Here is a 10,250-nt window from a genome sequence, read left to right as displayed (position 1 = left end):
TTCTACTCTTACAGACTCTTGGAACCACAAAAGAGCCTGTGTTTTGTGAACAAAATGATCTATTTGGATAATAAGGTTGCAACACTAAACAACACTGAATACTAACAATAAACAAATGCTCCAACAAAGGTGTTATGAGCTCTTTGATATATGAAGGGGCTTGACTGTTGAGGGCTTTAAATGTAAGGAGCAGGATCTTGAATTATATTCTGAATTTAACAGGAAGCCAATGTAGAGAAGCTAAGACAGGAGTTATATGATCTCTCCTCCTAGTTCCTGTCAACACTTGTGCTGCAGCATTTTGGACCAACTGGAGGCTTTTCACAGACTTCCTGGGACATCCTGATAATAAAGAATTACAGTAATCCAGTCTAGAGGTAACAAATCTGTGGACTAGCTTCTCAGCATCCTTCTGAGACAGGACTTTTCTAATTTTCACAATATTGTGCAGGTGGAAGAAAGCTGTCCTAGAGACTTGTTTTATATGTCCTGGTCAAATATACTGTAACTCCAAGGTTCTTCACAGTGGAGCTGGGGGCCAAACTAACAGCATCCAAGATGACTATCTGGTCAGACAGTGTTTCTCTGAGATGTTTAAGTCCAATTACAATGACCTCAGTTTCGTCTGAATTTAGAAGTAAGAGGTTTTGGGTCATCCAGGCCTTGATGTTCCTGAAGTTGAAGTAAGAGACTCGATTTATCAGGCTTCATAGAAATGTACAGCTTGGTGTCGTCTACGTAACAATGGAAGTGTATGTGGTGCTTTCTGATGATTTTGCCTAGGGGTAGCATATATAAGGTGAAGAGTTTCAGTCCAAGGACAGAACCTTGTGGGACTCCATGACTAACTTGCATGTGCATGGAGGGGTCATTGTTGACATTAACTAATTGAAATCTATCTGATAGATATGATTTGAACCAGTCTAGTGCAGTTCCTCTGATCCCTACATGTTGTTCTAGTCTCTGTAACATCAATTTATGATCTATGGTGTCAAATGCTGCACTAAGATCCAATAGGACAAGTATAGAGACAAGTCCATGATCTGATGCCATGAAGGTCATTAGTGACTTTCAATAGTGCTGTTTCTGTGCTGTGATTGATTCTAAATCCTGACTGAAAGTTTTCCATCAAACCATTACTATCTAAGTAATCACACAGCTGATTAGCAACAGCTTTTTCTAGGATTTGGGAAATGAAGGGCAGGTTTGATATGGGTCTGTAATTAGCAAAAACCTCTGGAACAAGAGTGCGCTTTTTAAGCAGAGGTTTAATAACAGCTACCTTAAAAGCTTGTGGTACGTAGCCAGTTAACAAAGACATATTAACCAGAAGAATCAGAATCAGAATCAGAAGTACTTTATTAATCCCCGTAGGGAAATTAAAATGTTACAGAGCCCCTGAGAAAGAGGTGAAACAGCAAAAGCAGGTATAAACATATAAAATATAAAAATCAAGGAAGGCTAATAGAAATAAAGATATACATATGTAGAAGTAAAGACCGGGTATTTATAGATTTACATTTGTGCATGAATGAAGTAAGTTAAAGGTAAAGTTAAAGTATACACAGTATACATTATTAATCTTTATACTTTACAGGTTGTCATTGTACAATTTGACAGCCACAGGCAGGAATGATTTCCTGTGGCGTTCTGTTGAGGAGCGTGGGTGGATGAGTCTGCCACTGAACGAGCTGCAGAGGCTAATCAAGACATTATGGAGAGGGTGTGACGGAAAGTCCAATATCGTCCTTACTTTGGACAAAGTTCTCCTCTCCATCACCACTGTGACACTGTCCAGTCTCCCCCCAACAACATGGCTGGCTTCTCATTCTCATCAGTAATACATCCTACAACTGCAGAGTCATCAGAAAACTTCTGAAGGTGGCAGGTCTCTGTGCAGTAGCTGAAGTCCGTGGTGTAGAGAGTGAATAGAAAGGGAGAGAGGACAGTCCCCTGAGGAGTCCCAATGTTGCTGACCACTCTGTCTGACATGCAACACTGTAAACGTACATACTGCGGTCTGCCAGTCAGGTAATCCACAATCCAGGACACCAGTGGGGCATCCACCTGCATCGATGTCAGCTTTTTACCCAGTAGCGTCGACCTGATGGTGTTGAACGCACTGGAGAAGTCAAAGAACATGACCCTCACAGTGCTTGCCGGCTTGTCCAGGTGGGCGTAGACTTGGTTGAGCAGGTAGATGATTGCGTTCTCCACTCCTAGACGGTGCTGGTAGGCAAACTGAAGGCAATCTAGAAGTGGTTGAACCATGGGCCGTAGCTGCTGCAGGACGAGCCTCTCAAGGGTCTTCATGGTGTAGTCCTCAGTGTCGCTGGATCGAGGCTTCTTTGGCACAGCGACGAGGCAAAACGTTTTCCACAGCACTGGAACCCTCTGGAGACTCAGGCTCATGTTGAAGATGTGCTGAAGAACTCCACACAGCTGGGAGGCACAGGTTTTCAGGACCCTGGGGCTCACATCATCTGGGCCTGCTGATTTTCCTGTGTGTAGTTTCTTCAGTTCTCTTCTCACCTGCTCAGCAGTGAAAGTCAAGACTGTTGAAGGGGGGTTGTTTGTGCATCCCTGGACAACATGAGAGAGGTCTGGAGTGGCATGAGGACCATCACTGGTTACAGGCCAAGCAGGAGTGGAGGAGTCGATGGTGGCCTGGACAGGGCGAATTAATTCAATCTGTTCTTTAATAGATTTGAGGGAATGACACCTATCCATCCCCCAACAGACTCTTCTGTAGGAAGGCAGCAACCGCTCACTCCACTCTCTCTCCCCTCCCCCTGTTGTTGGAGTAACAGCTGATGTTATAGTCAGCCCTGATACACCATCAGTATCAGGGCTGACTATAACAATAACAATGTAGTGATCTACAACAGGATTATATATGTAGCACCTTTGGTCCTGACTTTTAGGTTAAAGAGACATCACATCGCTCTAGGTCCGGTAGGAGTTGCACCAGGAATTTACTCACAAAAAGGAGTGGGTGTGGTTTAATTTGAACAGATGACACTTTAATATCAATGCACAACAATAATAACATTGACAGCTTAGCTGTACTTTTATTTACCAAATAAGGCGTCACAAAAATAAAAAACACAAAATCAGAGTCCATTGAAGTTGAGCTCTCCAACTCAAGAAAGTTCAGTTCTGAAAAAGGGATCCAATTGTGTGGATGTTCTGTATCAATGTCCATTCAAGTATTTCATCCTAAATCTCTACTACCCGGGTAGGTGAAGAGTGTGTGTGTCTTATCTGTTCTCAGAATGTGTGATTCAGATGATCTGGAGTCTCAAGGTAGGTTCTGTGGCTGGCCACACCACATCTCCAACTCTCTCTCTCTCTCTCTCAGAATCGCTGGGCTGGGCTCGCCATCTTAATCGTCTCTCTCTCAGAATCGCTGGGCTGGGCTCGCCATCTTAATCGTCTCTCTATCTCTCTGATAGTTGATCAGACTAGCACGAAACAAAAAAAAACCAACCTACACAGAAAGTGCAAAGTTGTAAGGATCTTCATCTGATTCTGTCTCAGTTTCTTATGAGATCTCAACATTTTCAGCTCTAGCTCTAGGCATGAAATATATTACCAAATATCAAGGAAATACATACACACACTAAAATGAATTACTATGAATTAGTTTAACCATAAATGTAACCAATTATTCATGAATTACCATCCACAACAGTGTCATTTTTAACAGATACATAACTTATGCATCCCTTTTAACTTCTATTTTACTTATATCATCAATTTTTAGCTATTTTTATCCATCTCTCTAATATTTAACTCTTTTAACATCAGATGAATTACAATTTTTATGCTCAACTGTAATTTCTTGAATCAAATATACCACACCTCAATGGCACTGTTACCCATTGCAGTGGCTATTAACACAAATGAGTAATTCAAATGGCATAAAAAGAAATGAAATGCACCTTTTCTTTGCAAAACATGAAAACTTAGCTTTAACTTAGCGATTAGCATGAGCTAAGCACAACGACCAATAAAACAATTAGCAACTCGGGCTAACGATTAGCATATCGCGGTCGCGATTAGCATTAGCATAAAGCTAGCAACCTTTTTTCAAGCAATAAACTATAATATAAAGTGCACGAAAGTCGTGGGGAAACATTTGAAAACATCGTATGACATCTATTAAGTAACTTAGACCAACTTAAACCGAGTTAATAGCACAATATATTCATCTTTTCCTCCAGCCAAGTAGCGAACAACCAGCTAACAGTTTGCTAACTCACCAGAGGTTCATCAAGCATGAATTCTCATAAAGGGGGGTTTATCCTCCTCGGCTCACAGCTTATCCGGACGAAGCCTGGATTTGCCTGTGACTACCGTCTCTGTCTGCGGACGTCTGTTTTAATTTAGCCGTGGCTGTCTGCTACTGTTTGCTACAGTTTGCTACTGTCTGCTTCGTGGTTTTAGAGGGAACTGCGTCACACACAGGTGCAGACTTCTTCACGCGATACCTGTCTTAGGCTCATGGGGAAAACACTGCCCCCTACAGGAGATGAACTGAGTGTCTAAATGACATATACAGGGTTAGTGACCTGATTTTTTATGTGGGTTACATATATATTAATGAAATTACTGATTTGTTGTAATTAATGATAGCAATGGTGATGGTAGTCGTTGTTGTCCTGTAGTCCCGGTGCCAGAGTTATCTGAAACAAGAGAGAGAGAAGAGCCAGAGGGACTATGGGAGGACAAAGTGACACTTTGACATGATGACATGTTAAAATAAATAAATAAACAGGTGTGGGGGGGCAGAGAGACAGAGAGAAAGAGGGAATGCATGATGGGAGTTCCCCCAGCAGTCTAAACCTATAGCAGCACAACTAAGGGATGGTTCAGGACTCACCTGATCCAGAACTAACTATAGGCTTTGTCAAAGAGGAAGGTTTTTAGTTTTACTTTAAATGCTGAGACAGTGTCTGCCTCCCAAACCCAGAGTGGGAGCTGGTTCCATAGGAGAGGAGCCTGATAGCTAAATGTTCTACCTCCTGCTCTACTCTTACAGACTCTTGGAACCACTAGAGAGCCTGTGTTTTGGGAACGAAGTGATCTACTTGGATAATAAGGTGTTATCATCTCTTTGATATATGAGGGGGCGTGATTGTTGAGGGCTTTAAAAGTGAGGAGCAGGATCTTGAATTCTATTCTAAATTTTACAGGGAGCCAATGTAAGGAAGCTAAGACAGGAGTGATATGATCTCTCCTTCTAGTTCCTGTCAGCACTCGTGCTGCAGCATTTTGGACCAACTGGAGACTTTTAACAGTCTTCATGGAGCATCCTGCTAATAGGGAGTTACAGTAATCTAATCTAGAGGTTAGAAACACGTGGACTAGTTTTTCAGCATCCTGCTTAGACAGGATGTTTCTAATTTTGTTAATATTGCGCAGATGGAAGAAAGCCGTCCTAGACACTAGTTTAATATGGGGGTCAAATGACATGTCTTGGTCGAACAACACGCCAAGGTTCCTCACAGTGGAGCCAATTACAACAACCTCAGTTTTGTCTGAGTTTAAAAGTAGAAAATTTTGGGTCATCCAGGCCTTGATATCTTTGAGACATTCCTGAAGTTGAACTAGGCGATTAGATTCCTCATGCTTCATGGAAATATACAATTGGGTGTCGTCTGCATAGCAGTGGAATTGTATGTGGTGCTGTCTGATAATGTTGTCTAAGGGGAGCATATATAAGGTGAAGAGTATTGGTCCAAGGACAGAACCTTGTGGAACTCCATGATTAACTTGCATGTGCATAGAGGAGTCATTGTTAACGTTAACAAATTGGAATCTATCTGATTAATATGATTTAAACCAGTGTAGTGCTGTTCCTTTAATTTCTATGTGTTGTTCTAATCTCTGTAGCAGAATCTTATGATCTATTGTGTCAAATGCTGCACTAAGGTCCAACAAGACGAGGACAGAGACAAGTCCATCATCTGATGCCATAAGAAGGTCATTAGTGACTTTCAATAGTGCTGTTTCTGTGCTGTGATAGGTTCTAGATCCTGACTGAAATTTTTCCAATAAACCGTTGCTATCTAAGTAACCACACAGCTGGTTAGCAACGGCTTTTTCTAGGATTTTGGAAATGAAGGGCAGGTTGGATATGGGTCTATAGTTAGCTAAAACCTCTGGATCAAGCGTAGGCTTTTCAAGCAGAGGTTTAATAACAGCTACCTTAAAAGCCTGTGGTACGTAGCCGGTTAGCAAAGACATATTAATCTGATTTAAAATGGAACCGTCAATTAGGGGGAGGACATCTTTAAAAAGTCTAGTTGGAACAGAGTCCAGCTGACAAGTAGTTGGTTTAGATGATGAAACTAACGAGGTCAGTTCAGGAAGATCAATAGGGTAAAATTTGTTTAGACATAAATCTGGTGCTATGGTTTCAGGACCAGACAATGTATCAGTGTTATTCACTGGGAGGAGGTGGTGGATTTTATCCCTGATGGTTGTAATTTTATTAGTGAAGAAGCTCATGAAGTCATTGCCTCTCAGATCTAGAGGAATAGATGGGTCAGTAGAGGTGTGACTTTCTGTCAGCCTGGCTACAGTGCTGAAGAGGAACCTGGGGTTGTTCTTTTTTTTTTGTAATTTATAAGGCTATTCTTCCAGGCTAGGTGGAAGTCTTGGCGATTGGTGGAACGCCACTTCCTTTCTAGCTTCCGCGATGTCTGTTTTAGAACGCGCACGAGACACAAGTAGTGTGCAAATCACAGTGAATTAGCAAACAAGTCGCTAAGAGAGGGAGAGGTGTGTGTAATGAGCAGTACAACTGTGAATGTGATTCAAAATTAGCTTCAGTGAGTCAGATAGTAGCAGAAGTGGGTCATCCCATCAGAAATTCTGAAAACATAAATGCACAGTATGTTACTTTATATATATTACAAAGAAAATACACAGATTTTTACTTACAACATGATTATTATAGACTAAGTTCCTTAGCTTACTGTTTAAGCTCTTCTCCAATCAACTACAACAGTACTATGCTGCTTACAACTTATGCATCAGTAATATTGACATATAATAGTGTTGTGGTGGTAAACAGTTTTTCTTACTCTTGACACCATCATATTCTGTCCAAATTGTTTACTATTTAAAAAAAAAGATATTTGTCTCTGATTTGACACCATTGTGTTTTCTTTTTGTCAGACGGCCTTTTTTAAAAAGATTATTCTTTCTTAACACAAGTTAGACATACACATCATACTGCTTGTAACACACTGAGTATATTGTTTGATTCGTCATTGTTGTGTTAAACTTGTTGTAATCATCAGTAAATTATGTTTCTTTTTACCTTCAACATACAGTAGATTATAGTGCAGATTGTGCAGATTAAAGGTATATAGTGAAATTCATCTTGTGACATTGTATAATGACCAAAAATTACACTACAATAGAACATCCCTCATAGAAACGTTTTCCAGAATTTTCCCAAACATAATGCTAATAGTACTTTTAATTTGGTAAAATTTCCATAGCAGACTATTGGAGAATTAAAAAAAAAATCTTTAAAATTCTTTCCTTTTACCTAATTGATGGTAATGTTGAGTTTTACACCCAGGTTCCTAGCATTCTGGGTAGGGGCTACAACAGAGTTGTTGATGGTGGTAGTAAGGTCATTGGTGAGAGAGCCCTTCCCTGGAAGGAAAAGTAGCTTGGTCTTGTCAAGGTTGATTTTCAGGTGGTATGCTGACATCCACTGAGAGATGTCAGTCAGACAAGCAGAGATTTGTGCTGCTACTTGTGTTTCAGATTGGGGGAAAGAGAGGATTAGTTGGGTGTCATCTGTGTCACTGTGGTAGGAAAAGACATGTGGTTGAATGACAGAGCCGAGAGAGTTGGTGTACAGAGAGAAAAGAAGGGGACCCAGGATGGAACCTTGAGAGACCCCAGTAGTGAGTGGACAAGATTCTGACACAGATCCTCTCCAAGATCGGGTATCTTGGAAAGGATCTGTGGTAGGATAGTATCTGGTGGTTCACTGTGTCAAATGCAGCAGACAGGTCCAGAAGGATGAGGACAGAGGAGAGAGAGGCTGCTCTAGCAGTGTGAAGTTTGCTCAGAGACAGCAAGGAGAGCTGTCTCAGTTCGGTGACCTGCCTTAAAACCAGACTGGTGAGGATCAAGAAGGTTGTTCTGATAAAGATAGGAATTATTACAGTCATTTTCCATGACTACGAACTGAATGTGACCAAAGGCACACAGCAACAAGCAACCCCATCTTAGTCAACATGCAGTGCTTTCTTTGGAAACATCACTGACTGATCCACTTATACAACAATAGAATGTGCCACTGCACACAGAATGTGAATGTGTGCCCTTTTGAATTTTAGAGTAATAAAAGAAAAATGTTAAAATTAAAACCAGGGGAAGAACATTTCTTCCATTGGATTCATGTGTTATCGTGTTAAATTATAACACCAGAGACAGAAAATGATCAAACATACCTTCCTAGGCGAGTGTTTGTGTGCATGTGTGAGTGTGTGCGCCTGTGATGCTCTTTCATCAATTTCCCTTGACTCCTCCAGGCATATGTGTTGTATTCCATGTGGAATTACTACAGTAACATTCTTCAAAATGTTATCATTGGGTTATTTTGTTGTACTTATTGTTGTGTGACTGTAAGAATAATTATTGTCTGTGTAGCAGTTATTGTGCTGTACATTTTTCTGTCTCCCACACTGCTTCCTGTGTTATTTCCGCTACAACACTGAACACTGACTGTCTGTGTTGTCCAGAGAGAGGAGTGTGGATTTCTGTGGGAGCGGCCCTTCTCCTGTCACTCTCCTCCCCGGCTGCATCAAAACATAAGCATGAAGACGGAGCAATGCCGGAAATTGGGCCAGTGCGCCACTAAAATAAGAGCATGTTTTTTTGTTTTTTTTGAGGGGGGGGGCACACTCTCTCTCTCTCTCTCTCTCTCTCTCAGTACGTCCAGCGTGACATCAGTAACACCCTCCAGGGCACCAGTGGGCGCCTCGTTGCTTCTGCCATGGCGTTGCTCGGTTCCTGGAAAATATTGCTTCACACTCACATTGACCCTCCCACCGCTGGAACAGCTGCATCAAGTCAGTCGAACACAGGCAAGAGGCACCGGAAAGTGGCTGTGCGCCTTCAAAGTAAACAGAGATAATGTGACAAGATCGAGTGGAAGGGACGAGTATCGGGAGGATTGGAACAGTATTCAATCGAACTAAAACATTTGATAGAGGGAAACTCTTAAACAAAGAACACACACACAGCTATAAAATGCTAATTCTGAGTAAATAATATTTCCCCTGAATTGTACCTTTATTTTGAAACATGCAACTGGAAATGGCTTTTCGTATTAGCTGCCTTCACGTTGATGTCGCTGTACAAAACATACAGTGTAGACCTGCGAGCTCCGTGTACATGAAGTCATCTCCCCTGGACCAGCTTTTAAAATCCACTCTGAGACATGGAGTGTTCGTAGAGGAGAAGCACGATCACACACACACACACTGGATACTTTCACCACACTCTTTTGGACTTGGACACTCCTTTTTTTTGTTTGTGTTTGTATGTTCGCTGGATGTGGATCACATTTAGGAGGGATCCCAGCAAACATCCCCTGGTGGTTTGGTAAGTTAGGACCCTGCCTGTCCTCTCCAATGATCGATTCCTGTGAGTTCCTGTTGAAAACGCTACAGTGATATGAATCTCTGCTCTGCTTGTGTTACTTGCTCCTGCTGCTCACAGGCGCTTGTAGAACCTGTCCCAGGAAACGCAAGAAGGTTTGATGGTTCTTTAGGAAGAACAGAACTCTACGAACAGACATGAGCAGGAAGGAATAGATCACAGTGTACGTGTAAATCAGTATTTAATCACAAGAGTCGCCCCAATCAGCAGTTTGTTTAGTTCCTGTTTCTTTTCGCAGTGGAGTAGTGAAGAATGATCATGAATTTGCAGTAATCCTAGGTTGAAATGTAATGTCAACGACACTGAAGTCACCTCTGTGACCAGTGAGCAGGCTCTGCGTCCATCACTGCTGCTCTGTAGCTGAAGCACAGTGACACTTAGGATGAGAGTAGTTGGTAAAGCACATTGTCTCAACGTGACGCCAGACTGGGAGCCTGTGATCATCTAAGGAATCAGTCAAACCCAAAGACGTATTTCAGGTAGATTAGCTGCTGAAGAGCACTTAAGAGACAAGCACTGGCAATAACATCAATATGTGTTGTTCATACAGC

General features: G+C 41.7%; 1 protein-coding gene across 3 annotated transcripts in view; it reads left to right on the top strand.

Annotated features, from left to right (window-relative positions):
* Positions 1-9,375: 9,375 nt before the first annotated feature.
* The window catches only part of cblb (Cbl proto-oncogene B, E3 ubiquitin protein ligase), a 48,419-nt gene continuing 47,544 nt past the window's right edge, over positions 9,376-10,250 (top strand). For all 3 annotated transcript variants that reach the window (XM_069539741.1, XM_069539740.1, XM_069539739.1), the window contains exon 1: positions 9,376-9,642. The gene's annotated coding sequence lies outside the window, so the exon portion shown is untranslated. The remainder of the gene's footprint in view (positions 9,643-10,250) is intronic.

The sequence above is a fragment of the Paralichthys olivaceus genome, chromosome 15 (genome assembly GCF_024713975.1).
Source record: "Paralichthys olivaceus isolate ysfri-2021 chromosome 15, ASM2471397v2, whole genome shotgun sequence".
Taxonomy (NCBI): domain Eukaryota; kingdom Metazoa; phylum Chordata; class Actinopteri; order Pleuronectiformes; family Paralichthyidae; genus Paralichthys; species Paralichthys olivaceus.
The sequence above is the reverse complement of the archived record's forward strand: the minus strand, read 5'-3'. Positions and strand labels throughout refer to the sequence as shown.